Genomic DNA, 7,997 nt, shown 5'->3' with positions numbered 1-7,997 from the left:
CAATGGTTAATTCAAATTGCTGCAATAACAATAACCATCTAATAATACGAGCATTTACATTTGGTTTACTCATCAAATACCTAATTGCAACATGATCAGTGTGTACGAATGTCTGATAGTCGGTGATGTAGTGTCTGAACTTATTTAGGGAATGGACTACAGCTAGGAGCTCCTTTTCGGTTACAGTGTAGTTTGATTCTTCCTTGGACAAGTTTTTACTGAAAAAATATATGGCATAAGGCAGCTTCTCATCAACTTGACCTACGGCTGCTCCTATCACTTTGTTCGAGGCATCTGTATGGATGTGGAAAGGTAGGGCCCAGTTTGGACCTCTCAAAATTGGGGCAGTTACCAGTTTACCTTTCAATGTGTCCAAAGCCTCTTGACAGGTGTCAGTCCATATGAACTCAGCATCTTTTCCCAAAAGACCAAACAATGGAGAGGCTAGCTTACTAAAATCCATGATGAATCTTCTATAATACCCTACTAAGTCTAGGAAACTCCCAACATCTCTTACTTTTTGAGGAGGTGGGACCATTTGGATGATGGCAATCTTGTTGGGATCCACCTGTAATCCTTTCTGTAATTGTATGACCTAGCACAGTCCCTTCAGTCATTAGGAATTCACATTTTTCAGGACTAAGGGACAGGTTCATTTCGATGCATTTGGCTAAAACTTTTCCCAGGTTAGTCAAAGCTTCCTGGAAGTTAGAACCATAAGGGGTAAAGTCATCCATATAGATTTCCACTGAATCATGAACCAGTTCAGCAAATATGCTCAGTACTACTCTCTGGAAAGTGGCGGGAGCATTGCACAACCCAAAAGGAAGGACCCAATATGCAAAAGTACCCCAAGGACAAGTGAAAGTGGTCTTATCTTGGTCTTCCAGGCTGATTTGGATCTGGTTGTACCCGCTAAACCCATCTAGGAAGGAGAAGAACTTCTTCCCTACTAGGCCATCTAACACTTGATCTATGAAAGGCAAAGGGAAATGGTCCTTCTTGGTGGCCTTGTTTAGTTCCCGATAATCTACACAGATTCTCCACTTCCCATTTTTCTTTGGCACTAGCACCAAAGGAGAAACCCATTCGCTGTCAGAGATGGGGTAGATGAATCCTGCATCCAGCAAATTTTGAATTTCTTTTTTGACAATGTCATTAAGGGTTGGATTCATCCTCCTTTGAGGCTACTTGACTGGTTTACAATCTTCTTTAATGTAAATGTGATGAGTATAGACTGAAGGGTGGCCTCCCTTCATCTCCTTATAGCTCCAAGCAAAAGCATCCAAATGGTTTTTCAATAAGCTACATAGTTCTTTCTCCTGAGAGGTGGATAGGGATGAGTTGATCTTCAAGGTTCTTTCTAGGTTGAATTCCACATTCTTAACTCGGAGAGAGGTTGGATCAGCCACACAGAGATCAACTAAAGGATTGGCTTGGGTTTCTTCCATAAACTCTTCTAATGGCAACACACTGGGGGGTGGATTCTGAATAAAGTTTCGAATAAGTAGCCTCTACTGTACACAATGGTGTAGAATAGACTTCATCCTCATCTTCCTCTTCCAACCAGAGAGGTAAATCATGTTCTAACAGAGGTTGGGCAGGAGGATATAGGACTAGCTGTTTGGACATATGCCCGTTCTTGATGGTCATGTTCCTAGCTCGACAACTGATGCAGGCATATGCAGTAGCCAACCAAGGCCTTCCCAAGATGAGAGGATACCCATTGAGCTTTTCCTTTGGCTGGAGAACCAAGAAATCAGCAGAGTACTCCCAGGAATCAATAAAGACCATTACATCTTCCACAATCCCCTCAGGGGTCACGGTAGAGCGGTCTACTAACTGCGGTACTGTTGTGGTCTTTCTTAGGGAACCCTGAAGGTTGAGCTTAAACATAGTGTCCTTGGTCATCACATTAATGGAAGCCCCTAGATCAATCAGGGTATGGGGGATTACGATGCCATTGATGTGGACATTGACTACAGGACTCCCAGGGTCTAGATATTTCAGACAGATTACCTGCCCCAACATCAAGTCGGATAGTTGTCCTATGACATTGATAGTTAGAGCATCTCTCCTGCACTTGCCTAGGTGCTTGAAGCACTTCTCCTTGATCATCTTTCTGTATATAGGCACATCTTTTATGGCTTGGAGAAGTGGTATCTTTACACATAACTATTTCAATTCTCCCAGAAGTTTAGTTTCTTTGGGGGTTGGTTGTGTGGTTTCAGTTAGTCTCTTAGGAAAGCGTGGAATGGCTTTTGGTTCACTTTCTTGTTTTTCTTCCTCATCCTCCTTAGGAGGAGGTTGGCTATCTGGGAGAACCTTCCCATATCGTAGGTTAATCTCCTGAATTTCCACAGCATAGGTTGGACATGATGTTTCTCCACTATATACCTACTGGGCCTGTCTATTATTGGGATTCAGGTTCGGTTGAGCAGGAATTTGGGGTTGTCTTGGTGGAGTAGGAGGTAATGGTTGTGGTTAAATAGGTGGTGGAGGCAAAAGAGTGGGAGGAGAGTTGTACTAGGGCCTCCACCCCTGGTGAGGTGCATTCCACTGAGGTTGTGGCTGAGCATAAGAGTGAAATGAATGAGCAACTAGCGGAGCCTGGTATTGAGGTGGATATGACCAAGGAGGGGGTGTGGACCTGGAAGGATGAGCAGGGGGACCCCAAGAAGGCATGGAAGTGGCTTGATTGGGGTTGTAATAGGTCTGGGATGTCCCTTGGATTCCCTGTTGGTAAGGTTTGGGTCCATATGTTCTCCTTTGGTTCATGAAATAGAGTGGTTCAGTGGCTCCTTCGGCCCCCTAATATGCAGCTTTAATTTCGGGCAAGGAAGGGCACTGATTCGTAGGATGGTCCTCTTCACAGACTAAACACACTTCTATGGAGTGCAATGGACATTCGTTCCTAGGATGCTTTCTATTGCACCTGGGACAAAAGATGGCCAAAGCCCTCTTGGCTTCCTCTTGATTCCTTTTGATATGCAAGGTATCCATTTGCATGGCAAGATTCTGCCTCATCTCACTCTTGAAATCTTCCAGCCGATTCTCAAGTTCGTTTCTAAAAGATGAACTGGATGAGGGTGTACTGGCTAAAGGTTGACTTCCCCTACTTCTCTTTCTAGCTGACCTAGAATGGTTTCGAAACACAGTCTTTATGTCATCATAAGGTAGTTGGTAGATGTCTCCCCCAGCCAGCAGATGGAGGGTATATAGAATGTCTTCAAGGACTCCTCTGAGCAGGACCAACTTCAGAGATTCGGGGTCAAGTGTGCACCTGGCCCTTTTATAACTGAGTTGAAACATCTCTTCATAGTCTTCTAAAGATTCATCACTTCTGATGGTCATTCAGAAGATTTCTTCCTTGGTATCCTTTGACCTACAGTAGTCCCGGTATTTTTTGTTGAAGGCTTGCTGCAATGTTGCATCCTTGAGGGTAGAAGGAAACAATTTCAACTTCTGCTTGTCTTTTGCATAGTCATAGGTTTGACAGGGAATAAAAAATTCAAACAAGAAGGTATCAGGATCTTCAGTAGTCAATCCATGGAAGTGAGGTAAGGTTGAAGGACTTATGTTTTCCATTTTTGTGTCCCCATTGGTCTCTTGGATAGGAAAGGCACCTTCTATTCTTTCCCCATTTCCTCTAACATTTCTGTTTTCAGCCATGGTCTCAGGAGGAATGGTTTCTTGCTCTTCTTATGTTATAGGATCTTCGTATATCTCTAGAGGTTCACCTATAGGTTCTTCTGGATCACTGCCACCAAAGAAGAGAGAAGGGTGAGTCAATGATGTGGTGGGGGTGTTGGGTAGGAATTTTCCTGAATTGTCTCTGTTCCTACAAGGCATGAAAGGAAATCTCTTTTTAGGTGATTTTTGTTTTGTCTTCTTGTACCTGCAAAATTGAAATGGATTGAACAACAAATTGAAACTAACTAAAATGAATCTACTCTTGCAGAAATGGAAATTGCAGAATGGAAATGAAAGCGGGAAATGACTATCTACGTTTGCTAAAATGGAATTGCAGAATGGAAATGAAAGCAGGAAATGCCTAATCTACGCTTGCTGGAATGAAATTGTAGAATTGAAATGAAAGTAGGAAATGCCTAATCTACGCTTACTAAAATGAAATTGCAGAATTGAAATGAAACAAATACTCTACTTTTGCTGAAATAAACTACTTAGTAGAATGTTGCGGTAGAAAATAGAAGAAAAGCAGTAATCACAAAATACTCTGACGCTTCCCCGACAATGGCCCCAAAAAGAGTGGTGGGCTCTAGTATTACAGCTATAATGTTGCAACTCCTGGGGCTTCCTTCTTTTCTTTTATCAACCCGGTAGTTCGTAAGAAACTTGGAAGTGACGGTGTTGTATGCACAAGTATTAGCTCTTACTGCAGGTTGTCACTTGATCAGCTGGCACAAGTTTGCTAGGAGCTTAAGCCAACTTCTATGAGTTATTAGAAGAAGCTTTTATTGTGATGGAAGAAAGCTAAATCTACAGGGGCTATTCTACTTGCAGAAAGAGAAGGAAAACTGAAATGAAACACAAACCCTAGTAAACCCTAGCAAACCCTAGCGAACCCTAGTTTACCCACTAACCCTATTTTTGCAAGAAAAGAGATGGAAACTAATGAAGTGAGTGCCATTGACTACTGAAAAGGTAAATTTCATTTATTCAAGTTACTTCTGAAGAGAAATGAGAAGAAATCATCTTTTTTTTACTTTTGAGTATTTTTATGCGGAATTATTGTGCTTGTGATTTAACTAGTTGTGACTGTGCAGAGGTTTGGTGGCGGAAGAAGATGGAGTTGGATTTTGTAGAAGGTGAGGAAGGTGTGGAGAGGTCCTAAGAAGTCCCTAGTACCCTTCTAATGGCTTCCATTCCGATCAGACTTTGAAAAATCACTCACAGGAAATTTTACAAGAGGCTGCAGGGGATCTACAAGAGGTTCTACAAGAGGATCTACACGAGGAGGCTGAAAGTGGTTTTTGGAGGTTTGAAGGTGGGAAAAATGATGGGAAAGGGAAATGAAGGTTGTATGAAGGTGTTGAGGGGTCTAGAACTTGTCAAGGAAGATCAGGGACGAAGGAGATGGTTGGATTTGTTCAAATGGCAAGAAAACAACTTTATGAAAAAACATAGAAATTAGGGAAGATTGGCAAAAGATTGTGAGTGAGCTGAGAAATCTATAAGAAGTGGGATGGTGCTGGCTATTATATGGAGGGATGGTGAGTTTAGATGTCTTGCAAGAGATCCGCGCACTTACTTATCAAAACTGACCAAAGAAAGAACTAAAAAAACGAAGTTTTGTCTAACTTAACCTAATTTCTAACCTAAAAACAGAAAATGCTGATCAGTAACCTACGAAAAGAAAAGCATGTGAAATAACTATGGTAAATGAACAGGAGATGATCTAAGTATGTGAATCTAAGCTACTATCAACTTTTCGAAATCAAGTTATCACACTAGTAGTTGCATGAAAGAGAAAAAACTGTGTTTTTGGTGGCAACAGTAGTGCCTTGACCTCAAATCATAGTCCCAGGAAGGGAGAAAGGAGATTAGGGCCTGCTGTGGCCTTTTTGAATCTTATTTTATCACTGTAGCAAACTACTTGCACAACTGATACAAAAACAACTATGTTAATCATCAAAAGCAACCTAATTTAACAAAGTAAGATGAATTTAAGCAACATAAATTAACTCATGAATGGAAGCAAGAAAACATATAAATACACAAAGGAGGTGTTGGGTAGCTTGGGTTGGGCCCTAACCCAAGAGCTTCAGCCCTTTGAAAGAGATCAGTGCTGACTCAAAAACTATTTCATCTTCATTTATCAAAAATAGCAGTTACATCACATAAACTGTTCTAAAAAAAAACTCGAAAATAAGCTGAACAATGTACTTGCACAAAAGTGCGAAAATATACTAACAACTAGCTAACCTACTGAGTCTCGAAGCCTTCTTATTTATACAAATGGGGACTCCCAACAGTCCTCCTAAAATCAAGGAACTCGGCTTCCTAGAACTGAAGATAAACAACAGTCCTACTTGACTTGCTCGGCTGCCCCTTGGAATCATCAATGTGGGCCTTTGTGCTCCGAGTTGTTGATGGAGGATTTGAGGAAAGGGGTTATTAATGAAGGAGACACCCTCCATACAAGTCCACTTCCCTATTTTCCTCGAGTTTGGCTGCCATTTGCTCATAAATTCCTTGTCTTTGTCCAAAATTGTCCAAAAAATCTGCAATAAACACTCATTAGACTACATGGTAAAGTGACTAACCCAATTCACTCTATTAGCATAAATATATTCAAAAACATGCAACAAACTAATGAGAATGGTGGATTAAGTCGAAATAAGAGGCAAATGAGCCCATATAGTTACCCATTTCTGGGGCTTATCAATTCCCATGCTTAGTAGCTATGTCAGAGTGATTTTCTCCAAAGAGATATGATGATGCTGTCCATCAATAAGCATAATGCAGATCTGGTGTCATAATAGAATCATCCTGATAAGTTGTCTCCAAAAAATAATATCCGCAACATGGGAGAGGAAACAAGGCTGAGTGATGCAAGCATCTACCCAAGGTCTTGATTTCCGCTTCACCAAACAACATAGATCGATACATGTGAATATATGCGTTGACGTCGAACATGCACAAAATCATCTGATTACCAGTCAATAATGGAGACCGTTAATAGACACGAGGAAGGCCACCGATAATGGTGATGGTCTCTAAGATGCATAGTACAATCTAACGAGTGTGAAAGATGTTTTTTTCATCAAACACCCGTAGAATCGCTTAACCAGGAGCCAATAATGAGAACCCATGATCAAACACACGAAAACCTGCCACTAATTTCTGCAAGTACCAAGGCACTGAATTTGTTTCTAGGTTGTCTTCCTAGATAGAGTGTTGAAGTCAATAGGAAGATACCTGTCGAAAGGTAGGCAATAATGTGTCCTAAATCAATCGACACGAAACGAGACAAGAATGATTTTGTTTTTTGATGAATCTTTTGAGTATTGGTCTAAACAACAGAGGTCATGATGAAAGGATATGCTTCATGGGTTGATGGAGGAAACAAAAGATTAACCCTTAAACAATAGAAGGCACGACAACGGTTTTAACCATGCAACACTAGACTCATGAAAACCAAAGAGTGTTAGGATACATAGATGCAAGAACATCGAGGTATATAGGCTAAAACTCATAGGATGGTAGGATTCATATTTAGAGGTCGTCACTAGGAAGTTTTATCTGAGGGAGTGCCATGTTCAAGGGAACGACTACTGCCAAACCACGCTTTCTAATACTGAATGTAGTTGTATTGTCTACTTTCCCCGTCTGATTAGTTTATTGATTCCAGACGGGAAACTCGTCTATCTTTTCATGTTTTAAAAGTCTGAAAAGGACCGCAAAAAGAACGACTCTTTATCTTGTCTGTGTAATTTAATGATTCCAGACTAGACAAATCGATGGTCTTTTCATATTTAGAGAGTTTGAAAAGATCGTAAATAATGAATCCATGGTGGTCCCTTTTTCATAGTTTTTAACCGGGTGCGACAAAAGGTTAATAGTATACCCGGATCGGTTACTTTTCCGTGAGTTAATCCATTAAATCCAAATAAAGAGAAACCTATGTTCAATGGATGTCGACCTCATTTTGTTACAAGTACGGGGAGACAGACTAAACTCATTTTTCATTGTGAATTTTTAATGAGTCACGCGACGACAAACTCAATACCTTCATCAAATTTTAACGAGTCAAATGAAGAAAAATCAAGGTATCTTTTTCAGTTTAATGAGCTAGGAGAAAGAGGTAAAAGAACTACTCATTCCTCCTTCATAGATTTAATGAGCCCGAAGGAGGGGAAAAACTAGGGGATTTTTCAATTTAAGAGCGAGAAATGGTCCCAAAAAAGAAAGTGCTCTTGTTGTTGTCGTAGATTTTTAACAAGCCCGGTGACAAAAACTCAGGATTTTTCAGT

This window comes from Pinus tabuliformis, chromosome Q, assembly GCF_031772625.1.
Source record: "Pinus tabuliformis cultivar Carrire ecotype Pingquan chromosome Q, CPIR1, whole genome shotgun sequence".
Classification (NCBI taxonomy): Eukaryota; Viridiplantae; Streptophyta; class Pinopsida; order Pinales; family Pinaceae; genus Pinus; species Pinus tabuliformis.
This window is presented reverse-complemented; position numbering follows the sequence as displayed.